The sequence below is a fragment of the Lytechinus pictus genome, chromosome 18, assembly GCF_037042905.1.
Source record: "Lytechinus pictus isolate F3 Inbred chromosome 18, Lp3.0, whole genome shotgun sequence".
Lineage (NCBI taxonomy): Eukaryota > Metazoa > Echinodermata > Echinoidea > Temnopleuroida > Toxopneustidae > Lytechinus > Lytechinus pictus.
The window spans coordinates 13,154,031-13,181,826 of NC_087262.1; positions in this window are offsets into that span (position 1 = coordinate 13,154,031).

The window sequence follows — 27,796 nt, forward strand, 5'->3', positions numbered from 1 at the left end:
ACATTCCGAAGTCTTCATGAGGAGGATGGGGCATGTAGACCTGGGTATATTGGGATGAATGTGATGTTTGAGAAGGAGGGGTGTGTGTGGGACTGGTGGGGGGGGGGTTATTGTATAAGGTGTGACGATGATGGGTGTGTGTTAGCCTGGGTAGCGAGATTAGTGAGGTATGTGGGTGAGGGTTGCTTGAGTGTCTGGGTATGAATGTGAGGTATGAGGGGGAGGGTGTGTTTGTGTTTGCGTGGGCATTTTTCAGATGGGTGGGGGGGGGGGCAAAATCATGAATGAAGTTCCAAAGGCGCTCAATCACACAAAACAAACTCACCCACACACAGGGCTATATATATATATATATATATATATATTCATATATTCATATATGACTCATGAGAAAGAGATAAATATCTCACCAACAAAATAATGCGAGCGCGAAGCGCGAGCTGAAATTTTTTAGTATACTGACCTGAAAACAGGAAAAAGATACCTGTTTAGGACTGCTTAATTGAAGTAACTGATGAGGAGGATACATATCTCACTACACAGATAATGCGAGTGCCGATAGCGAGCTGAAAATTCTTCATAATCTGACCTGAAAGCTTGATATTCTAAGCATTTTCGGTAGTAATAAATGGGTATCTAAAAGAACAATAGATGCGAGTACGAAGCGCGATCTGAAACCTTTGATATTTCGATCTGATAAAAATGACAGTTTAATGGACATTTTCAATAAAGAACAAGATATATATCCAACGAAAGATTGCAAATCGAAGTGGGGGTTCGTTTGGGTTTAGATCGGAAAACGGGACATTCTATTCACCTATTTAATTATGAAAAGTATGGGTTTTTGCTACAGAAATGATGCGAGCGCGAAGCGTGAGCTGAAAATTTTTATATTCCAATCTGAAAAGCGGACATTTTGAGCACGATATTTAATAAAGAACAAGTTGTATATTTCAATCTCGCTTGCTGATTTATGTGTAACATTACAATCTTATTTCATCTGTGCACATGCGGAATTATGGGGGGGGGGGGGGGGGTGCAAAACGATATGTTCGCCCCCCAATATTATGATTGGTGGGGCGATCGCCCCCCTGCCCCCCCCCGGATCGACGCCTCTGGGTATTGATGTGTGAGGGTTTGGGTACGCGTTGGTCTGGGTATGGGGATCAGTGTGTGAGGATGATGGTGCATGTGTGAGACTGGGTAGGCAGGGGAGTATAGACCTGAGGTGTGAGAGTGTGGGATGTGCTTGAGTGAGTTTGCATGTGTATTGGGATCCATGTGTAAAACGTGTGTGTGAGGGCGTGAGTGTGTGTGTGAGAAAGAGAGCTCGAGTGTGTGTGTGCGTGTTCGTGTGTGTGTGAAAACTTTTATTCCAAAAGGAGCTAAATTCACATTTTGTGTTTCTCTGTAAATCAAGTTTGTAGATTCACCACTTTCCCTTATGTACTTCTGTTTCATTTTGATATACATATAGGATAGTGCTATCATTTTCGATTATTACACCATGTTTATAAAAATCTAGCATTCAATAATGTCTAAGAATGTATTAGAATTTAATTGTTCATGGATTTAGCTCCTTTTGGAATAAAAACTTAGTTGAATCTCATTTTATTTTTGCAATTTTAAACATGTTTGATAGTGAAAATTATACACGAAACACATAAATATTGCTAGCAAAAAAGAAGTTGATTTAGCCCCTTTTGGAATCAAGCTCTTCATTTAAACCACGTCTTTCACTTTTTTATCATTAGTCGGTAATTGATTTTAGAGTGAAACCTCGAATCGCTGAATCACGCTGGATCAGTTTTAGTGAAATAAATTAGCAGTTTGAATCCAGTAATGTCACGTATCGCGTTGTAAACGTGATTTTCAATGGGTTTTTCTTGGAGAAATAATCCTTTTACCCTCTTTAACTTCCAACTTTTAGCCATTTTTTAAAATAACACTTTACTTCTTGAAATACCATAAAATCTCAATAGCAATTTCTACCCCACCCCGAAAAAGTTGATTTGAAAAAAAAAAAAACATGAAAGTAGATCAAAGAATTAACATTTTCATGAAAAATGTGAATACAATTAAATTATGACATTCCGAAGTCTTCATGAGGAGGATGGGGCATGTAGACCTGGGTATATTGGGATGAATGTGATGTTTGAGAAGGAGGGGTGTGTGTGGGACTGGTGGGGGGGGGGTTATTGTATAAGGTGTGACGATGATGGGTGTGTGTTAGCCTGGGTAGCGAGATTAGTGAGGTATGTGGGTGAGGGTTGCTTGAGTGTCTGGGTATGAATGTGAGGTATGAGGGGGAGGGTGTGTTTGTGTTTGCGCGGGCATTTTTCAGATGGGTGGGGGGGGGGGCAAAATCATGAATGAAGTTCCAAAGGCGCTCAATCACACAAAACAAACTCACCCACACACAGGGCTATATATATATATATATATATATATATATATATATATATATATATATATATATATATTCATATATTTATATATGACTCATGAGAAAGAGATAAATATCTCACCAACAAAATAATGCGAGCGCGAAGCGCGAGCTGAAATTTTTTAGTATACTGACCTGAAAACAGGAAAAAGATACCTGTTTAGGACTGCTTAATTGAAGTAACTGATGAGGAGGATACATATCTCACTACACAGATAATGCGAGTGCCGATAGCAAGCTGAAAATTCTTCATAATCTGACCTGAAAGCTTGATATTCTAAGCATTTTCGGTAGTAATAAATGGGTATCTAAAAGAACAATAGATGCGAGTACGAAGCGCGATCTGAAACCTTTGATATTTCGATCTGATAAAAATGACAGTTTAATGGACATTTTCAATAAAGAACAAGATATATATCCAACGAAAGATTGCAAATCGAAGTGGGGGTTCGTTTGGGTTTAGATCGGAAAACGGGACATTCTATTCACCTATTTAATTATGAAAAGTATGGGTTTTTGCTACAGAAATGATGCGAGCGCGAAGCGTGAGCTGAAAATTTTTATATTCCAATCTGAAAAGCGGACATTTTGAGCACGATATTTAATAAAGAACAAGTTGTATATTTCAATCTCGCTTGCTGATTTATGTGTAACATTACAATCTTATTTCATCTGTGCACATGCGGAATTATGGGGGGGGGGGTGCAAAACGATATGTTCGCCCCCCAATATTATGATTGGTGGGGCGATCGCCCCCCTGCCCCCCCCCCCGGATCGACGCCTCTGGGTATTGATGTGTGAGGGTTTGGGTACGCGTTGGTCTGGGTATGGGGATCAGTGTGTGAGGATGATGGTGCATGTGTGAGACTGGGTAGGCAGGGGAGTATAGACCTGAGGTGTGAGAGTGTGGGATGTGCTTGAGTGAGTTTGCATGTGTATTGGGATCCATGTGTAAAACGTGTGTGTGAGGGCGTGAGTGTGTGTGTGTGTGCGAAGTTATGGGGATAAATGTGTGAAGCCTGAGAGTGGGGGTGCGTGAGCCTGTCGGTGATGAATGAATCACCGAACCTACATCAGATGCTTAGTTTGTAGTTAAAAAGAAAATCGCAATTAACATTTATAATTCATTCTTTCAAAACTAATTAGCAAATATCTGTACGTGTGCAGCAGTGTTAAGAATATGCCACTAAAGATACGTGAAGACTTGGTTCTTGAACGTTCTGATAGTACAGCAGTTTTTGTATAAAATTGCACGGTTCTTGTTTGCGGATTTATTCAGTCCTGACCTATAGGTTTCCATCAGATTTTTTGTCGTTGCACCGTGAAGATTGTAAACAGCATGCTTCGGGTTTTGAGCCTTCTCCTTCTTCCTTTCGGGGCATCGTCCATGTGTAATGTCACAGGTTGTTTCTCATTAGTGAATTAACTCTCCATTCATTTGTCCTATCCCTGCCCCTTTCTCCCTCTCTCATTTTTTTCTCTCAAGCACTGTTTTTACGTGTCTCTGTCTTTTTGTTCCACTTCTAATTCAATCGACCCCCTCACCCATTAAATACTTTCTGCACGGTCATGTGCTACCATAATGTTCAATTTTCTTTCCTTTCACCGGCCCAACCCACCTCCCATTAAAGCTAACTTGTATTTAGATTTCGAATGTAACTGCAGCCACTTTTTATTCAACCATAGACCAGATCTGCCCCAGAACGCATCCTGAAATCCTAAGAGTTACGATATATTTCGTTTCTTTCTTGTAATCTTTCGATCGATGAAGCTCCTGGAAACCGTGAAATTCTGCAGTACAGGTCGCTAAAAACTAACGACAATGTGATTAATTGTACCGTCAACTATTCAAGTGCTGTTACGATCTGCAACTCGACTGGCGATAGGGTATACCTTCCCAATAGCACAGTGGAGCTAAGTCTAGTTTTGAATGGATTTACAAGTACAACCCATTATGTCAACCTGTTGATAGGGTATTCACATAAAGACGTCAAGCTTACCTTCAAATGCAACTTTGGTTCTCTATCTGATCCCACGGAGGGTAAGTATGATATTGACAATGCTGTGTTTTCAAACAATGATCGTAGTGCATTTTCTGGACAAAATTGCGCGCTATGTGCAGGTTAGCTTAACATAAAATTAGGATCAAAGGCTGACCACCAAACTATGATACCAACACATTATACTGGAGAGGGAATTGGGCCTTGGACGGGGCCTTGGAACGTGCAGAAGATGTTCCTTTGCGCCTTGATCAGCCAATGAATTGAAGAGACTAACTAAAAAAATGTTATGAATGGATTTTACGAATATTTCGAGTCAAAGGCCGTACGCAGATCCCAGCTATGTGCTGAGCGTCTTCCTTCTCTTCTAATGCTAAGCTTCCATTGCCAAATTGATCCAGTGACGGACCCAGCCCGATTAGACACAATATTTGGGATATTCCCACCATTTTACACAAACAATATGGAACGTAAAAATGGTATTGCATTTAACACGACTGATTCAACCATTGAACCGATCAGAGAATAATTAAATGCTTCCCACCACTGAAGTGGTCAATCGCTATCAAGTTATTAACCGCCTTTTTACAGCTCGGAAAAAGGGTTAAATCTGCCTTATTCAGTGCCATTGTTTAGGTGATATACCTATCCCGGTTACCCCAACATTTCTAGTATTTAGAACAAATATTCGAGAAGGGAATGAGAACTTTGTTGACCACCATGATCAATGTAGTTTGACAGCGATCCCCTTATTGAGTGAGACTAACTAGGCTAACTGTAGGGGAAGGCGGGGTAAGTTGAGCATATAGGGACAAGTTGAGCCACCACTCCCACGCCAATAATAAATAAGTCAGACATTGGGGTGGTGTCATATATTGATGTCCCATTACATAACCCTCAAACCCACCACATTGTTTTAACTAAACAAAAATCAATTTTAGAGGGAAAATAAAAATTTCAGCAAAAAAAATAAAAATAAAAAAAGGTGTAAAATACATCAGTGCTTTTACCCACACACGTCTTTAGATATAATAAAGCAATAAGAACAATATTGTTAGTCCAGGTATGTATTGTCATTCTTGTATTCTTTTACAGGATGGATGAATAAGAAATGTGTGGATGTGAAAAAATCGTATTAACTTCGGACTAGGGTAATTTGAGCCAGTCAACATGGGGCAAGTTGAGCCACGGTAATTCTTTGATAATGTATTAGAAAACAAAAAACCTTTAAAAAGCCATTGATATGCAGGCAGAACAGATCAAATTCATATGACAGTTATTTTACTTTTAGAGCATGTTAGTATTTATAGAGAATAAGCAAGTGAAAAGACTTGAAATAAAAAAATGACATGTTGGTTCTTCCTTAATACATTTTGTACATAGTTTTTGTGGCTCAACTTACCCCAGAAGGTGGTACAACCTACCCCACAGATGGTGCACGTTGGGCCATATGACATCGTTTTTTTTCCAAAGGTGACAATGACTTTCAGTGTGGGGTTAGAATATTATTTATGGGTGAAAAATATTTCCCAAGTATTAAATTCAAAAGCAAGGTACTTATTTCTACAAGATTATTAGTCATATCAATTCTAACATGCAAAATGCAAAAAGTGTCACAACTTACCACGCCTCTCCCTATGTAGATTGGGGTTTAATGTAAGCCAGTTCAGCATTGGGATCCTTGCGTAACCAGTGTATTTCCGAGGCCACATTGGCATACCCATATTCCCAAGTAGCGTAAGGAGCTGATATTTTGAGGGGAAAGACATAGGGTATTGTTACCTATACAAAGCATTTCAGCATTTTTTGTACAATAATCTGCCCACTTTGTAACACAGAAATGATTTCATCAAACGATTAATACTGCTATTAATGCGCGGATCCATCTTTAAATGCATTTGAAGTGCATAAATTGGCCAAATTTTGCACTCTAAATGCAAAAGTCTGTCCCACGTCTGTCAGCAGGAATCCTGCTACGGAAGTGCTCTGCATCTTTTCATTTCGGCTTTCCTACTTATCACAAGTATGTTCTGCGTCTTTGAGCAAGAATCCTGCTATGAAGATGCTCTTTGTCTATTCAATTTGGCTTTTCTGCAGTTCCCAAGGTTTTGTCTATGGTGGTTGTGATTATTTGCAGTGCAAGGCTGCTTGCAGGATTCCTGCAACAAAGACATGGTTCCGATAAAGTGCCTTATTAAAAAAATGCAATATTTGGATTTAAACAAAATATACCAATATTTCACTCCTGACCTTTTCCTTACTTTCCTTGGTCGTGGAATTCTTTCCTTCATTTTCTTCGTCAGAAGGAATACTCACACAAAACTAATATGTACCCCAATCTATCAAAATATTAGCCCTTTTTTGGTGCTATCGTGCATCCAATGAACATAGGCACCCTTTGTTCATGCAGTGTTTACTCCCTAAATGATGTATGTTTGCATAGTCCTAGGTGAATATATATATATATTTGCCTTTAACAGGGTGCAGATCTGAACCATAATATTAAGGTTTTAATACAGCTCTGCACCCTCTTACATGCCTTAACGATCCAAAAATATACCTACTTGCGCTAGCTTTGGTGCGGAAAGCTTCTCGGTCCAAGTTCCACCCAAAACGAAAGAATCCTTAATGACATGAGGGTGCGAAATTGAACCCTTATTGTGTTTGTAGAAAAGGCCCATAATTTAACTTATTTTACACTTTCTTATAAAGTCTGGAAACATCAAAATTTGCATTTACCGGTCATTCCTGACGGCTCTACTTCATTTACCTTCGCGGATGCGTTATATCAGTAAAATACACTACTTATACAGCTCTGCTCAGACCAAGGAGAAACTCCTAACCAAATCTCCAGTCTGTATTGTAGGTATACTCCATAACAGGGCTTATGACAGGAATTTTATGACTGGGTCTCCTAAGATTTTGCACCAAAGAACTGCAATACCTCGCACTTTATCCATTATTCTATCATGGACCCAGGACATATCTGGAACGAAAGATGCCAAGTTGCACTCATAAAGGCGCTCCAAGACCAGAAATAGTTGAAGTTAAATTTTCTGAAGCTGAACATCTTGTTTTCGTAGAGTATGGTTGTTGCCCCACCACCCATCCATTGTTGTTTTTGTGTTGCTAACCCTGCTCGTTTTTGTTACCTTTATTTCTTACAGTTGAATCGCATGTTGTACCCGTTAACAGCTATGATGAATGCGCGACAATCTGGTTAAATAGGACGTATAATATTTCTTGCTCCAAGGCTGATATCTTTCCGCTTTGTGAAAGTAGGTATAATGTAGTTTCTACTTTCTCATCAATGAGAAAACGTTTTTGAAACTTTACTATCCTTAATTAAAGTAAAATGTCTGTTCACTGATACAACTCACTATAATTCTTCTTCATCTTTGCATTTGCATTCACATTCCCCCATTTTTGTCTCACCTGCATAGCAGAGTGAGACTATAGGCGCCGCTTTTCCGACGGCGACGGCGGCGGCGACGGCGGCGGCGGCGTCAACACCAAATCTTAACCTGAGGTTAAGTTTTTGAAATGACAGCATAACTTAGAAAGTATATGGACCTAGTTCATGAAACTTGGCCATAAGGTTAATCAAGTATTACTAAACATCCTGCCTGAGTTTCATGTCACATGACCAAGGTCAAAGGTCATTTAGGGTCAATGAACTTAGACCATGTTGGGGGAATCAACATCAAAATCTTAACCTAAGGTTAAGTTTTTGAAATGTCATCATAACTTAGAAAATATATGGACCTAGTTCATGAAACTTATACATAAGGTTAATCAAGTATCACTGAACATCCTGCATGAGTTTCACATCACATGACCAAGGTCAAAGGTCATTTAGGGTCAATGAACTTTGGCCGAATTGGGGGTATCTGTTGAATTACCATCATAACTTTGAAAATTTATGGATCTGATTCATGAAACTTGGACATAATAGTAATCAAGTATTACTGAACATCCTGTGCAAGTTTCAGGTCACATGATCAAGGTCAAAGGTCATTTAGGGTCAATGAACTTTGGCCAAATTGGGGTATTTGTTGAATTAAAGCCATAAATTTGAAAGTGTGTTGGTCTAGTTCATAAAACTTGGACATAATAGTAATCAAGTATCACTGAACATCCTGTGCGAGTTTCAGGTCACATGATCAAGGTCAAAGGTCATGTAAGGTCAAAGAACTTTGGCCACGTTGGGGGTATTTGTTGAATTGCCATCATATCTCTATAAGTGTATTGGTCTAGTTCATAAAACGTGGAAATAAGAGTAACCAAGTATCACTGAACATCTTGTGCGAGTTATAGTAGTTTTCAAAATCAGCACTGCTGCTATATTGAATCGCGTGATGCAGGTGAGACGGCCAGAGGCATGCACTTGTTTCATTGTATTCTGCACTTTGCTGTATTTCATGCATCTTTATGATTCAGTCTACTTCACAGGCAATTCAATGGATATTTCTATACAGACTGTTATTATAGGTCACAGCTTTTTTGTGAGCCAGGCAAGGTTGAGCTTTGTACAATTCCCTATGCATATTCTTAATGGATGATGTCCCTACTAAATGCTTAGATTCATCATATTATGAATTAAAAGATTTACCTTTGTGCAATACTTAATCTTTATCTTTTATGCATTGTAACATGAGAAGTCTTAAGGACGTTCCACAGTTAAAATGAAGTCCATGTCATTTTCACCAAATTTTGCAGAGAGTTACTCTGGTATTTATGCATTATGAAAATGCAAAAAATAATATAGGTTCATGTGCTTATTTTTTTTCTACGGGACTTCAAAGTCGCCGTATTTGAATGATATGCAATCTTGCGCAATTTAAGAGAATTTTGCCTTTCTTAGATATCACGAATTCACCAAATGAGTTTAAATCATCTTCACTCAGCGGATATCGCATCAAACTTCATCAAATTTTCAAGATATATAACAAAGTGTATACCAAAGTAAGAGAAAGCCTTTTAATTGGTAAAACTACATCTATCTGGAGTCAGCAGCGCCCTCATTTGGCAAGAATGGTGCAAAAACTCGGAAAAAGCAAATCTTCAAAGACGTGAATCTACTCAAAAATTTAAAAAGTATTTTGTAAGCTGCACTTTTTTCAAAATCCATGTCATTTTTATCAAATTCTGCTAATTTGTAGAGGAATGCATATCGAAGGTGTAGGGAAGTTAAAAATATGGGGTCCATGTGCTCGTTTTTTAACTATGAGTGTCCAAAGTGATGCGAGTTGGCATCGAAATCGCCGAAAATGCGCCCAAAACGTGCAAAAGTATAATAATATCGTCTAAAATGCGAATGGTTCCGTAGTTTTAATCCCAAACACTCAAAATCCATGTCATTTTCATCATACTCTCTAGATTTGTAGAAGAATATATTCTGAAGACATTAAAATATCAAAAATATGGGGTCTATGTGCTCATTTTTAAACTATCAGTGTCCAAATTGTTGCGAGTTGGCTTGAAACAGCCCAAAATGCGCCGAAAACAAGTAAAAGTCAGATAATACCATCCAAAATGTCTAAAATACGAATGGTTCCGTAGTTCTGCTCCCAAACACTCAAAATCCATGTCATTTTCATCATACTCACTAGATTTGTAGAGGAATACATTCTAAAGGCATTAAAATATCAAAAATATGGGGTCTATGTGCTCGTTTTTTAAACTATCAGTGTCCAAATTGTTGCGAGTTGGCTTGAAAATATTGAAATGCACCTAAAATGCGCCGAAAACGTGCAAAAGTCTATACCCTCTAAAATGCAAATGGTTCCGTAGTTTTGCTCCCTAACATTAAAAATCCATGTCATTTTCATCATACTCTCTAGGTTTGTAGAGGAATATATTCTAAAGACATTAGAATATTAAAAATATGGGGTCCATGTGCTCGTTTTTAAACTATCAGTGTCTAAACTGTTGCGAGTTGGCTTGAAACAGCCCAAAATGCGCCGAAAACAAGTAAAAGTCAGATAATACCATCCAAAATGTCTAAAATACGAATGGTTCCGTAGTTCTGCTCCTAAACATTAAAAATCCATGTCATTTTCATCATACTCTCTAGATTTGTAGAGGAATGTATATTCTGAAGAAGTTAAGATATTTAAACTATGGGGTCCATGTTCTCATTTTCAAATTATCAGTGTCCAAAGCATTGCGGGTTGGCTTGAAACAGCCCAAAATGCGCCGAAAACAAGCAAAAGTCTGTTAATACCGTCCGAAATGTCTAAAATACGAATGATTCCGTAGTTCTGCTCCCAAACACTCAAAAGCCATGTCATTTTCATCATACTCACTAGATTTGTAGAGGAATACATTCTAAAGGCATTAAAATATCAAAAATATGGGGTCTATGTGCTCGTTTTTAAACTATCAGTGTCCAAATTGTTGCGAGTTGGCTTGAAAATATTGAAATGCACCTAAAATGCGCCGAAAACGTGCAAAAGTCTATACCCTCTAAAATGCAAATGGTTCCGTAGTTTTGCTCCCTAACATTAAAAATCCATGTCATTTTCATCATACTCTCTAGGTTTGTAGAGGAATATATTCTAAAGACATTAGAATATTAAAAATATGGGGTCCACGTGCTCGTTTTTAAACTATCAGTGTCTAAACTGTTGCGAGTTGGCTTGAAACAGCCCAAAATGCGCCGAAAACAAGTAAAAGTCAGATAATACCATCCAAAATGTCTAAAATACGAATGGTTCCGTAGTTCTGCTCCTAAACATTAAAAATCCATGTCATTTTCATCATACTCTCTAGATTTGTAGAGGAATATATTCTGAAGAAGTTAAGATATTTAAACTATGGGGTCCATGTCCTCATTTTCAAATTATCAGTGTCCAAAGCATTGCGGGTTGGCTTGAAACAGCCCAAAATGCGCCGAAAACAAGCAAAAGTCTGTTAATACCGTCCGAAATGTCTAAAATACGAATGATTCCGTAGTTCTGCTCCCAAACACTCAAAATCCATGTCATTTTCATCATACTCACTAGATTTGTAGAGGAATACATTCTAAAGGCATTAAAATATCAAAAATATGGGGTCTATGTGCTCGTTTTTAAACTATCAGTGTCCAAAATTGTTGCGAGTTGGCTTGAAAATATTGAAATGCACCTAAAATGCGCCGAAAACGTGCAAAAGTCTATACCCTCTAAAATACAAATGGTTCCGTAGTTTTGCTCCCTAACATTAAAAATCCATGTCATTTTCATCATACTCTCTAGATTTGTAGAGGAATATATTCTGAAGAAGTTAAGATATTTAAACTATGGGGTCCATGTCCTCATTTTCAAATTATCAGTGTCCAAAGCATTGCGGGTTGGCTTGAAACAGCCCAAAATGCGCCGAAAACAAGCAAAAGTCTGTTAATACCGTCTAAAATGCGAATGGTTCCGTAGTCTTGCTCCCAAACATTGAAAATCCATGTCATTTTCATTATACTTTGCACATAGATACTTTAGCACCTGAATATTTCAAATATACAAAAATTTACATGGGTCCATGTGCTTGATTTTTTGCTATAGAGCTTCAAAGTTAACCCAAAATGGATGATGTTCTTAATAATTGCGCATCCAAAAGAATTTGGCATTTTTAGACCTCACGAGATCACAACAATGAGTTTAAAGCTCTATTAATCAGTCAAAATCTATAAAGATTTCATCAAATTTGGCAAAATGATTAATAATTGTATCCGTAAGATTGATAATTGATTTATATTGCTGTAAATTGTTTGCTCATTGAAGTTTAACAACACTCTCAGTTCTTAGAAATTGCGGGAAAGATACTCAACCTCAAAAATTTCAAATTTCAATAACAAACTTGAGAAGTAAAAGAAATGCTGCACTTTAGTCGAAACCCATGTCATTTTCACAAAACTTTGCAAAGTTGTAAAGGAAGGTATACCTAAGAGGTGCAAACATTAAAAAATATGGGTTAATGTGCTTGTTTTCAAACTATCAGCACTCTTATTAGAGCAAATTGTCATTTTTTTCAAGCAATCTGCTTATGATGACAATCCTTCTCCTGCAAATTGTGAATATCATATAGTTAATCATTTTTGTCTGAAATTATCTTTTTAATACTCTTTATTTATGATTCATGCCAAAAATGCTAGCATATTATGTTTATTATGTTATGAAAAATGTATTATACGAATGTTATGGATGCAGAAGAAAACAATAAATCAAATCAAATTTGCTTCTTAAAACACCCGAAAACGCGCCAAAAGCTTTAATAATTATGTGAGGAAAAATTCCGAACCACTTTTCCATTTATTCAAACTCGGGGTCATATTCATGATACTTTGCGGCACTTCAGAGAAACTATTTTGAAATTGTAGAGGAATAACAAAAATGGTCCATGGAATAATTCCAGTTTATTAGCTTCATAAAATAACACATCGGATCTGCATTTAGTAAAGATAAGGAGAAAAATCAGCTCACAGTACAGCTGATTAATCACCAGTTCATCCATTGTGACGTCAGCGCGCAGAGTGTAAAATATGCGCAGATCATGATGCGCACAAACATAACTGTGGAACGTCCTTAAGAAGAATATTGATAAACTCCATTCATGTGTAACAAATATAAATACTAATTTCTCTGTTATAGGGATAAGCGAAACATGGTTGAAAGATAATGAAAATTTATTACCAGTGTTCAGCTTAAATGGTTATAATTTTGTGAACAAAGGAAGAAAGGATCGAACTGGTGGTGGTGTTGGTTTTTTTATAAAAGATATATTGAATTATAGAATACGTACTGACCTAAATTTATTTGTTAACGAAGTTGAAACATTATTTATTGAACTGAAATTTAATAGACATAATGTTATTGTGGGCATCATTTATAGACCACCATCTCAGTCAGTACCTTCTTTTAAAGAATATATTGAACCAATGCTTTTTCAAATTGTTAATAAAAACAAATCCTGTTACATAATGGGAGACTTTAACATCGATCATTTTTTACACGATTCGGTACAGTCATCTGAACTTATTTATGAGTTCATATGCATTTACACCTGTAATTAATAAACCCACCAGAGTCACGATCGAAACTTTTACTTTGTTAGACAATATTTTTGTAAATGATTTTAATAACATCTCTTTGTCTGGTATTATAACGTACCCGATAAGTGATCACATGCCCATATTTAGTTATACATTGTCTGATATTGATTCACCAGGGAAAAAGTCATATCACTCATCACCAAGGATTAGAGTTATTAATGAAAAAAATATGTTATCATTTTGTTCTTCATTGCAGGACATCAATTGGAATACCATACTTGTGGATTCCTCTTACAATTTTGATGTAAACAATATGTATGATGCATTTATGAATGTATTCAGTAGATTGTATAATACACAATTTCCTAAGCTTGAATATAGAGAAAACAAAATAAAAAGGAACCCCTGGTATAATAAATCATTGAAAATGCTTTGTCGCAAAAAGAATTCCCTTTACCACAAGTTTATTAAAAATCCAACATCATATAGAGAAACTGTTTATAAAAAGCAACGGAATATTGTAAATTCTGCTATAAGAAAAGCTAAAAGAGATTATTATGAGAGAAAGTTTGGTTCCGTTAAAAACGATTTAAAGGGAACTTGGAAGGTAATTAATAATGTTTTGAAAAAAAAAAAAATCTGACGTTCCATCTCTGGTGGTTGATAATACATGTTTAACAGAACCTTGTGATATTTTGTTGCATTTTAATCAATATTTTGTTTCTATTGGAGATAATATTCTTGATACCATACCTCCTTGTAACAAGAATCCATCAACTTTTTTAACTACTGTTTGCCCACATTCATTTTTTTGTACAGCCATATCTGAAGCTGATGTTATAAACGCTGTATTGGGATTAAAAGATGGCAAGAGCCCAGGGCATGATGAAATCGATAGCAGAGTTTAAAAAAAAGTCAATTCATGTAATAGCCCCAGTACTGTCACAAATATTCAATATTTTTATTGAAACTGGATGCTTTCCAGAATCTTTGAAATTAGCCAAAGTCTTGCCTCTATTTAAAAAAGGAGATAAACATTTGTGTACAAACTATCGTCCAGTTTCACTTTTATCTATTTTCTCAAAGGTATTTGAAAAATTAGTTTATAACAAATTAATGTCCTTCATAAACAAACATAATATATTATACAATAAACAATTTGGATTTCGATCCGGACATTCTACATGCATGGCTCTGTTGGAATTTATTGAAAATCTCAATACAGCATTTGAAAACAAAAATATTGGATTGGGTATATTTCTGGACCTGTCAAAAGCTTTTGACTCAATAAATCACAAAATTCTGTTATATAAACTTCATCATTATGGTATAAGAGGTTCTTTTTTTTTGAATGGTTTAGGAGTTATTTGAGTAACAGACAACAGTTTGTCTCCATCAATGGTATAAATTCACCATTACTGCAAATGAACACAGGCGTGCCGCAAGGTTCAATCCTTGGCCCCTTGTTATTTTTATTATATATCAATGATGTCCAATATGTTAGTCACCAACTGTGCCCTATTATTTTTGCGGATGATACAAGTTTTTTTTTGTCAGGTAAAAGTATTGTCGATTTAAATTCTATCCTGAATGTAGAAATACCTAGGATCGAAGAGTGGTTCCTTGTAAATAAGTTGGTTATTAACTCTTCTAAGACAAATTATATGATATTCAAAACAAAAAATAAGAAACTTCTTGACAATCTTAGTGATATCTACTTGAACGATAAAACCATATTACAAGTTTCTACAATTAATTTTTTTGGAATCACTCTTGATGAAAACCTGTCATGGTCTTCTCATATAAATGTAATTTTACAAAAAATATCTTGTGCCATTGGTGTTACATTTAGATTAAGACATTTCATACCACGTCAAATTCTATTATACATTTATAATGCAATAATTTTACCACATTTATCTTACTGCACAATGACATGGGGTAGCTGTGCTCAAACACATTTAGATAGTCTTTGTCTTACAGAAGAGAGCATTACGAGCAATTAATAACTCCAACCCTAGAACACCATCTGGACCTTTATTCTATAAGTTTAAAGTACTTAAGATTTTTGATATTTACAATTTACAAATAGCATCTTTTATGTATATGTTTGAACACCAGTTTCTTCCTCCCATATTTACAAAATACTTTAAATTGACTGCAAATGTCCATTCTTATTCAACAAGACAATCCAGTGATTTATATTTACCTTTGTTGAATTATGAATCTACTAGAAATTCTGTGAAATATGCTGGAGTTATTTTATGGAACAAAATACCCAAAGAAATAAAAAGATGCCCATCTCTTGCCTCCTTCAAAAACAGCTATAAAAAATTCCTTATTGATGCCTATACATAAATCTGAAAAGTTATTTATAAGTTATAATTGCCTTATTTACTCCCACACACTTTACATTCTCTCTCTCTCTCTCTCTCTCTCTCTCTCTCTCTCTCTCCCTTCTACGATTATTATGATTTTATTATGGTTTCGGGAGCCCAGCCTTAGAAAGGCCTTTGGCCTATGCTGGCTCCCTCATATTCTCATTTATTCTGTTGTTATTCTATTTTTGTATCTTTATTTGTATATAGTGTATTCTTTGATTTGTATGTTGTATGTTTTTTAATGAGAATTTGGAATAAATAAATGAAATGAAATGAAAAATGAAATCTTGACCTTCTTCAACTTCTCTTTCCTGCATGTATGTATTTTTGGGGTGTGGCAATAGGATTTCCAAAGTGAGTATGGTGTGTATGTGTGTGTTATAATTATGCTTAGGTTCCTATTTTTAAGTTTATTCTATTATCCCTACCGATTGGACTGGGACAACTTCAAGCAAAATGACATGCGTGCTGTATGTCCCTTGATCATGTTGCAAGAAACTTGCAAACGGTTTTCAGGGGCTGAAGCCCCAGTCACATATAGACACGGATCCTCACGGATCAACACGGCAATGCCGGCATGATCCGGGGAGGTCCGGGATAGCTTTGCCCCGGATGACTGTAAACACGGCATCAACACGGCAGCTTCACACGGATCTACACGGACCATGCCGGCAGAGCACGTCGTCAACACGGACCGACACGTCAGCAACACGGACCTACACGTCAGCTACACGGACCAACACGTCAGCAACACGGACCAACACGTCAGCAACACGGACCATCACGTCAGCTACACGGACCAACACGTCAGCAACACGGACCAACACGTCAGCTACAAGGACCAACACGGACCAACGCGTCAGCAACACGGACCATCACGTCAGCTACACGGACCAACACGTCAGCTACACGGACCAACACGTCAGCTCAAGGACCAACACGGCAGCTATATTGACCAGCACGGCAAATGAAAATCTGTTCATAATAATGAGCTGATATTTATTTATTTTATTTTTTATTTATTTATTTATTTATTTTTTTATCATCCTTGTCGCAACATTATATTATGTTGTTTTTAAAAAATATATCAAAACTCAAAACTTCCTTAACCAGTAAAAACGCTGTTTTTTTTATACAACACAGTTTACTGTTTTAAAAGTAGTTGTTAAGTACTTTAAATCTTGAACGACAAATTTAATTTCGATTTGATTTGATATCACTTTATTGAAATCACAATAAAGGAAAGAAATTTACAAAGTCAATAGAAAACATAATACAAATTAAGATAGGCCCAGGTCATGACGCATAACTGTCGATGCAGGGCAGTAGTATAACACTTAATGTACAATTTCGATGTAACAGGTACATTACATAAATTATATACATATAACATATTTAAAAAAAATGAAATGTGAAATAATAATAACAGACAAAGTTGGGGTAAATATTAGAAAAAAAAATATTCATACATGCACTAAGTTTACAAATATTAGGTTGGGGCCAATATCCAAAGCGTAAGAAAATATCATGAATCATTTAATCATCCATTTAATCATAAATAAATTGAGCATGTTTGTGTCAACTGTTTAACAACTACTGAAAAGTTCATAAAGTAAATAGCGTTGTAAAGATTTGATGGGAAAAAAGAACACGGACTGCCAAGGATACTCCAGGCAGCCACACGGACTTACACGGCAGCTACACGGACCTACACGGCAGCCACACGGACCTACACGGCAGCTACACGGACCATCCCGGATGGCTTTGCCAACCCGGCAGTCCACGGATGACGCCGGATGTTTTTGACAGTCAAAAACTGCCGTGTTGGCCTCCCGGACGTTCAAGGACCAACACGGACCACCCCGGACCTCCAAGGATGCCCAAGGCGCCAACACGGATCTCTCCCCGGACCACCCCGGATCAGATCCGGGGTGGTCCGGGGTGGTCCGGGGTCTATATGTGACTGGGGCTTGAGGAACGATTTTTCACGAGGGGGTTTTTGTTTGGAACTAATTCTGACAAGCTTCCAATGACCATGTTGGTTGTAGACACAAAGAGCTTACAAAGAGCTCCGATTTGTTAGGCCATCCTTAGCTATATGGAAATCCGTCAATGTCAGATTTTTTTCTACATGAATTTTGTCCTTTGTAAACATAGGACTGTAGGAAGCACACAGAAAAAAAACAATAAATGTAAAAATATATATCATATCTAGAAAATATCTTGAACAAGCATGCAGGTGAGATTTTAACGATGCTGGCTTTCCATAGTTGTTTTGATTGGATCGCAAATCTTTGCAAGAAGGGGCTCCAACACAAATGTTGACGATGCTTGTTTTCCATAGTTGCTGTTGTTGATTGGATCAATCGCAAATCTTTGCAAGAAGGGGCCACATATAACAAAGAAGATGACCTCCCATATACAGTATAGCAAACAATACAACCACCAGCATTTGACTAGACATGACATCCTATAACGTTAGGGGCCATGATTGCAATTCTGTTGGAAATCGCACAATGATATCACTAAACTTTAATAGTTTGAAGATGATTTCTCATACTAATGCTTCACGGTATGAATACACCATGGTACTGTGCTCTTTTAGCAGCGCTCTAAATATAATGAACAGACATGACAGAGCGGCACGTAAATCTTTTTTATTTCATATCAGCGAAAGGCATTGATTGTTCTCAGACTGTAATACGGCAGACTGTCATCAAGTGGCCTAACTATCAGCGTACTAAGTTTATATAGTTTATTCTAAGTTTACATTTTTTTTGTTCTATTCTAAAATTATCTTCGTAATGCCAGCATAACAATGATCGCACAAAGTATACTGCACGTGTGCATGTCACTGTGTTAAAGCTGCCTCATGCACCTTTGTTATGCTTAAATTGGGCCAATAACTATAGGGGAAGGCGGTGTAAGTTGTGACACTTTTTGCATTTTGCATGTTAGAATTGATATGACTAATAATATTGTAGAAATAAGTACCTAGCCTTTAGATTTGATTCTTGGGAAATATTTTTCACCTATATATAACCTTCTACCCCCAAACTGAAAGTCATTGTGACCTTTGAAAAAAACGATGTCAAATGGCTCAACTTGCCCCATCTGTGGGGTAAGTTATGTCACCTTCTAGGTTTAATCGAGCCACAAAAACTACGTACAAAATGTATGCGGGAAGAGCCAATATGTCATTTTTTTTTAATTTTAAGTTTTTTTTTTAATTCTCTATAAATACCAACATCCTCTAAAAGTAAAAGGATTGTCATGTGAATTTGCTCCTTTCTGTCTGCATATCAATGGCTTTTTAAGGTTTTTTTTATTATGATACATTATCATAAGAATTACTATGGCTATGGCTAATTACTATTACTATGTTGGCTGGCTCAAATTACCCCATTCCGAATTTGATGCGATACTTTCACATCCACACATTTCTTATGCATCCATCATCTAAAAGACTATGACAAGAATGAGAATTCATACCTGGACTAACAATATTGTTCTTATTTCTGTATTATATTCAAAGACGTGCAAGGGTAAAATGCACTTATCTATTTCATACCCTTTTTTTACTTTTTTTGCTGAAATTTGTATTTTTCCCTCTAAAAAATTACTTTTAGTTTCAAAGTTGAAAACAATATGGTGGGGTTAAGGGTTATGTAATGGGTCATCAATACATGACACCACCACAATGTCTGACTCATTCATTATTGGCCTGGGGGTGGTGGCTCAACTTGCCCCTATGCTCAACTTACCCCGCCTTCCCCTACTGTGCTTTCTTTTTTTTTCTTTCTTTTCATTCGGTTCCACTGGTTTTCTTGAGATCCCAAAGCAGCATTACGATTGCACCCTAGTTAATAAATCCGATTTTGATGAAATATTTTCAGCAGTTTGCTTGTTTGATCTTTCTTTGTTTGTAAAAGTCTTGTTTTTTTGGTTCGGGGTGGACTTGCCATTTTCTTTCATTTTTATTTAGGTCTTATTTCCACAAACCCGTGACGTAACACAACTTTGATATAATAAAACAATTGAGCAGAACAGATTTGCATGCTAAACATAAATATGAAATATATTTAATTAGCCTTTTCAAAAACGCTTCATTAGTAAAGTGCATCAAAGGAAAAGGTGGAAAAAACCTTAAAAGCCGAATGATCGTAGAAAAGGTTTTTTGATACATAATGGTATTAAAATTCTGTTTTAATGCTCGTGACGACATCAGTATATCCCGTCAAGGAAATCTACATGTACCTCTCACACAACGACATTAAAAAGCAGTTCTGACAAGAGCTTAGGGCGAAATCCCTCTCGCACTAGCTTGGCGTAAATCGTGTATCGGTTGGAGGTGCCATGGCCGAGTGGTCTGAGGCGCTTGACTTATACAAAAAAAGTCACGGGCTCGATCCCTGGCCGCGGCACCCAAGACCGTGAGCGAGGCATTTAAGCGACAATTCTCTTTTATCCTGCATTCAAATAAAATGGAAATGCTATATGAATTCTTGGTAACTAAGTGTCCACTTGTTTTATTTTTGGAAAAAACTATCACTAAAACCAAACAATCAACAGCTGAGGTATTTCTTTCAAGTTACCTAAATTTAAATTTACGTTTATTCTCGATAGTATATCCTACCGAAGGGTTCCCTAACACCCAGCCTGCTACCACTCCGACCCAGCTGCAACCTACAACCCAATATACCGAGACAACTCCACAATCAACTCTTCAAACCTCTCTACAATGTGTCATAAGTAATGACGTCATGATGAGAGCAGAAAATGTCAGCCTGGTGAAGTGCGCCATCATGTGTCAGAATCTCGCCGGATGCCGGTCATTCGCTTACAGAGAAGATGGACTCTGTGAATTGATGAAACAAATGCAAGATACATAATTCGTTCAGCGTTGAGCAGATAATGTTAACCAGATTTTGGGAATAAATTATTTTCATGTTAACTAATTTACACTTACTTTATTGATTGATTGATTTATTTGTTTATTAAAAATACATGGTAGATGTATTCTTTTACACTTATGATGTGAAAAGACATGCGATTTATAAACAATAAAGGGGAAAAATCGTGAACTATGATGTAGAAATGAGCAAACGCCTCAACATTGCACCTCTTGTGATTATCATTATTTTTAAAGTAGGCGAAAGTTGGGGTGGAATTCAATCGATGATTGACCTTGTTTAATTTTAACTTTCAATTGCATTGAATTTAGAAATAAGAATTAAAATTGATTCAACATTTGACACCTTATATTGTGATTATGACATATGCACACACCTTATTCCCTGAGCTACCAGTGTATTGATACAGTAAATCACGATTTTGATATGAATTTACATGTTTTCGCAATGAGTAAGGAACAGATACATCCTCACCTCATGTGATTCTTCAATTATTGTTTTCAATATAAATCATCGTTTCATCGTCGTAGATAATGACACCTAATTGACTATGATTATTGGTTTGAACAAGTATTGTAACACATTAGGAAAGCACTAATTATTGATAATAATGAAAAAAATTAAGATACTAGTAATCATAATGAAAATACTACTACTGCTATTAAAAGTCTAGGAGATAGGGGGCTTTATTCAGAATTTTTGGTGGGGAAGGTTTGACAAGCTTATCCGGGGTAAAATTGTGCGCTGATTCCAAAAATGTCACTCTTGCTGACCGTACTCACGCCATTTTGGTCATTTTGGCCAATCTTTGACAAAAAAATGACCATTTTGACTACGCTTTGGAAAATTGTCCCCTAACAGAATACTTTTGTAGCCACATGCAATTAATGCACCCAGATTCCACATAAAGTGGTTTAATTTGCCAAATCACAATAGCAGTGGTCATTTTGGCCATGATTTTGCCAAAAATGACAATTTTCATGATTTTTTTTTGTCCGAAATGTGTTACAAATATTGATCAGAGCTACGACTGGATGTTTTTAGAAATCCACATTTATTTTCAAAATGTGCGCTGGATCACATAACCATCAACCTTATGTAATTTATTCCCTCAATTTTGATCTATGAGGGTTATTTTGGGTATTTTAGACATAACTGACAATTCGCGCAGTTTGCATTATTAACTGTTCAAATAGGCAGGAAATTGAGGTCTTCAGCGTGTTTTATCTTCTTCCCTTATAAAATGAGAATGCATTTATAGGTCCTTCATGTGTAGAATTGTATGCTGATTCCAAATATATCAGTCATAATAACCCTATTTAATAGCTTGTGGTCATTTTGACCACTTATGGCCCTCAAAATGGCCAATGACATCAGTTCATTTTACCCCAAATACTTCGAACGTAACTGGAATCGTTACAAGGTGTGCTGCGACACCTAACATTGGCGTGTTTATCCTTTAAATTGAACATCTCACAAAGTATTTTGACCTTATGTAATTTATTCCATCAGTTTTGACCTATGAGGGTCATTTGGGTGTACCTTATACATAAATGACCATCCACGCAATTTTGCATAATAAAGTGCACATATACATGTAGGCAGGAATTTGAGGTCTTTTATCTTCTTCCAATATAAAATACGAATGCGTTCGAAGATCCATCTTGTGTAGAATTTTATGCTGATTCCAAATACATCAGTCTTAATGACCCTATTTAATAGCTTATGGTCAGTGTGGCACATATGACCCTTAAAATGACCAATGACATTTCATTTTACCCCCAAATACTTTACCAGAACGTTACCAGAATCGTTACAAGGGTGTGCTCCGACACCTAACATTGGTGTGTGTTAATCCTTTAAGTTGAATATCTCAAAATTATTTTGACCTCATGTAATTTATTCCATCAGTTTTGACCTATGAGGGTCATTTGGGGTACTTTAGACATAACTGACCATTCGCACATAGGCAGGAATTTGAGGTCTTCAGCGTGTTTATCTTCTTCCCTTATAAAATGGGAATGCATTTAAAGGTCCATCTTGTATAGTATATTATGCTGATTCTAAATATATCAGTCTTAATGACCCTATTGAACACCTTATGGTAATTTTGGCCACTTATGGCCTTAAAAATGACCAATAACATCAGTTCAATATATCCAAAAATACTTCAATGTTACCAGAATCGTTACCATAGTGTGATGTGACATCTAACATTGGTGTATTAATCATTTAAAATGAACATTTCAAAAGTATTTTGACCTCATGTAATTTACATCATTAGTTTTGACTTTTGACCTATGAGGGTAATTTTGGGTGACTGACCATTCGTGCAATTTTGCATAATAACTGTGCAAATCGGCAGGAATTTGAGGTCTTCAACGTGCTTTATCTTCCTCCTTTATAAAATGGGAATGATGCATAAGTCGTTCTTGTGTCGAATTTCATGCTGATCCCCGATATGTCAGTCCTAGTGACCCCATTGAACAGATTATGGTCATTTTGGCCACTTTTTGGCCCACCAAATGACCAATAAAGTGCCAATACCATCTGTTCAATACTTCAATTTATAAAAAAATACTTTGAATGTTACTATAGTCGTTACAAGGGTGTACTGAGACACCTAACACTGGTGTATTAATCATTTAAATTGAGTGTCACAAAAAGATTTTGACCACCTTGGTCATTTTGGCCACATTGTCCCCTGCCCAATGTGTATACTAAATCAGCCTATAGCGAACATGGTGAGGAGACAATTCAGGATTGTGTTAATATTAGCATCAATTTTTGTTAAATGGGAAAAGTTTGAAAGCTCTTGGGTGAAAATCAATGCAATGATTCCATATAAACCAGTGTTATTGGCCGAACTATTGGACTTTGTGGTCATTTTGATCACTTTTCCTCAATAATTTCTAGTGACCACACATTATTTGATTTAAAAAGGGCTCAAATTTTGCTTAATATAATTTTCAGCGTAAGCTACTACACTAATAATCAAGAGTTTAATGAATGTGATAAAAACCTTCACATCAAGTATACATAAGGGTGTTTGACCATGCACTTTGGTCATTTTCATGATTTCAGGCACATTGACCATTGTGTAATTCATGGAAACGAATTCAAGAATGAGATATTATTAGCATCATTTAATGTTAGATAGGACATAATTACAAAAAATTCTGAACCAGATTAATACAATGATTTAAAATATATCAGTCTTAATGACTACTTAGTGGTCATTTTGAGCACTTTTGGTCCCTACAATTAGCAATGACAATTGCATGTATCAAAAGTATTCCAATGTTGTTTGTTGCTCTATTTTTTTGTAAGATTTGTTGTATCAATCATAATCAGTGACAAATTATTTAATTCAATATGATATTACTAATAGTACATAATCAAAATGTGACCATTTTGGCTACTTTGACCGTTTATCCAATGTGTGATTTTGAAATAAACATGATCAATTGTAGTTCTATGAACATGATGAAATGTGTCCAATCCCTTTTGATGGAAAATATTAAAGGCTCACCTTGAGTAAAAATTGTGCCAAATATCTTGTGACTGTCTACTGTGGCCCCTATGGTCACTTTATGGTCCTAAATAGCCAGCATTATTTTCCTTCTTTAAAGTCAAATTATACTGAGAATCATTACAAAGCAAACTAGGTCATAGCGAAGTTCAAAGAGTTTTGACTATCATTCATTTTTACCATCTTTGTTTTTTCTTGTACAATGGTTCACAAACCTCATATTGGCATGATTGGTGAGCAACAAATTTACCCTTAATTCCTTTGAAGACGTACTGGGTAATAAAACACATTCTCTACATGAAATTATTCTCTGTGCCGATTTTTGGTCACTCTTTAACAATTTAGGGCAAGTTTTCCACTTTCAACTTTACCAATCATGCCAATGTGAGATTTGTGAAACATTATTCAAAATGGCAAAGGTAATAAAAATGCATCATGGTCAAATCTATTCGTGAAATTCACTTTGACCAATAGCTTTGTAATGACGCACCTTTGAATTGAGGATTAGTGCCTTCCTCTAGAACATAGTTATCTGTATAATTTAAATTAAAAAAAGGAGGGAATTATGTTATGGCTACTCAATGACCATACAATGACCACTTAGACCACATTAGACAGTGGTGAGGTATTTGGCACAATTTTTTACTCAAGGTGAGCTTGTAATATTTCCAATCGAAAGGGATTGAACGCATTTCCACAATTGCTCCTGTCATGTTTATTTACAAAGGTCATACATGCGATAAATAGTCAAAATAGCCAATATGGTTACAAAATTTTGATTATGTACTATTAGTCATATCATATTGAAATCAATAATTGATATAATACATCTTATTAACAATACGGAACGACAACAAAATTTGAATCCTTTTTGATACTATGCAAAAGTATTGGTCATTGTTGGGACCAAAAGCGACCAAAATGACCACTAGCTCATAAATGGTCATTAAGACTAATATATTTGGAATCATTAATCTACATTAATCTAGAAAAAATATCCTAACATAACATGTAAATGATGCTAAAATGTCTCATTCCTGAATTTGCTGCCCCATATATGTGAGGTTTCCATAAACATATACTGTGTGGTCAAGGTGGCAAAATCATGTAAATGACCTCAGTGCATGGTCAAACAACCTTATTATGCTCGATGTAAAGGATTTTATCACAATTATCAACACTCTTCACCGATTATTGGTAGCCCATACTGACCAACATTTGAGCCCTTTTTGACTCATCAAAGCATGTGTGGTCTCTCTCTAAGCTGATCCCTCCACTAATTGGAGATTCCTAGGGTCCATGGTCACTGGTCAATTATTGAGGGAAACGGGGTCAAAATGACCACAGGGTCCAATAGTTAGGCCAATAACAATGGTCTGTGTGGAATCATTTCATTCATTCCCACCAAGAAGCTTTCAAACTTTCCCCATTTAACAATAATTGACGCTAATATTAACGCAATCCAAATTTATCCTCACCATGTTCGATATAACCTTAATTAACATACACAATGAGCAGGGCTGGCCGGGGGGGGGGGGGGGTCAAGGTGGCCAAAATGACCAAGGTAGTCAACTTTGGGGATGCTCAATTTTAAGGATTCATTCACCAGTGTTGGGTGTCACAGCACACCCTTGTTAAGATTTTGTTAACATTCGAAGTATTTTTGGATGAATTGAACTGATGTTATTGGCCATTTTAAGGGCCATAAGTGGACAAAATGACCTTAAGCTGTTGAATAGTGTCATTAGGACTGATATATTTGGAATCAGCATCAAATTTTACACAAGATGGACTTTTGAATGCATTTCCATTTTATATGGGAAGAAGATAAAACACGTTGAAGACCTCAAATTCCTGTCTATGTGCAGTTTATTACATGGATATGCAAAAACTGCGTGAATGGTCAGTTATGTCTAAAGTACGCCAAATGACCATCATAGGTCAAAACTGATGGAATAAATTGCATGAGGTCAAAATACTTTTGAGACGTTCAATTTAAACCAATGTCAGGTGTCACAGTATGCCCTTGTAACGATTCTGGTAACATTCAAAGTATTTTTGGATAAATTGAACTGATGTCATTGGTCATTTTAAGGGCCATAAGTGGCCAAAATGACCTTAAGCTGGAATCAGCATAAAATTCTACACAAGAAAGACATTTAAATGCATTCTCATTTCATAAGGGAAGAAGATAAAACATGCTGAAGCCCTCAATTTCCTGCCTATTTGAACAGTTAATAATGCAAACTGCGCGGATGGTCAGTTATGTCTAAAATACCCAAAATGACCCTCATAGGTCAAAACTGACGGAGTAAATTACATGAGGTTGATGGTTATGATCCAGCGCACATTTTGAAAATAAATGTGGATTTCTAAAAAAAACCAGTCGTAGCTCTGATCAATATTTGTTACACATTTCGGACAAAAAAAAAATCATGAAAATTATCATTTTTGACCAAATCATGGCCAAAATAACCACTTCTCTTGTGATTTGGCAAATGAAACTACTTTATCTGGAATCTGGGTACATTTTTTTTAGATAGACCCCTTAAAATGCATGTGGCTACAAAATAATTCTGTTAAGAGACCATTTTCCAAAGAGTGGTCAAAATGGTCATATTTGGTCAAAAATTTGCCAAAATGACCAAAATGGCGTGAGTACCGTCAGTAAGAGTGACATTTTTGGAATCAGCGCACAATTTTACCCCGGACAAGCTTGTCAAACCTTCCCCACCAAAATAAAGCCCCCTATCTCCTAGAATATAATACTACTACTACTGCTGCTGCTGCTACTACTACTACTACTACTACTACTACTAATATCACTATTACTACTACCACTACTACTACTACTACTACTACTACTACTACTACTACTACTACAACTACTACTTCTACTACTACTACTACTACTACTAATAATAATAATAATACTAATAATGATAATACTATTAAGAATGGAGTTATCTCATAAAATACACACACCGTTTGAAGACCCTCATGGACCTAGCCTAGCAACAAAAATCACAAAAATCTACGAATATTAAATATAAAACCATTAATAAAATGCTTTTATTAACAGTTGATTTCCTAACCACTTTTTGATTTGAATTTCGCGAGATAAACAATACAGTACATCACACTTCAAAGAGGAACGGCCTTATATTATTGCACCCAGTCACACTCGTCGAGGAAAACCATGGATGGTGTTTCTTCTGTTTTGTTCGTTTCAATGTACATAAGCATGATGAAGGCCAAATGACGAAAGGCCGAAAGCTCGCCAAGTAAATACGATAAGAAAGCTACGTCTTGCATCTATGTCTCCATTTTTACGTCTACACATTGAACATGATGCTTTGCACCACATGTTTTGTGAAGGACCCATTCCCTTTATATACATGTACACACACACAAACACACCCACCCACACACACACAAACACCCCCCCACACACATATATATATATATTGTAACGAAATGAAAGGTTTATTTAATGTAC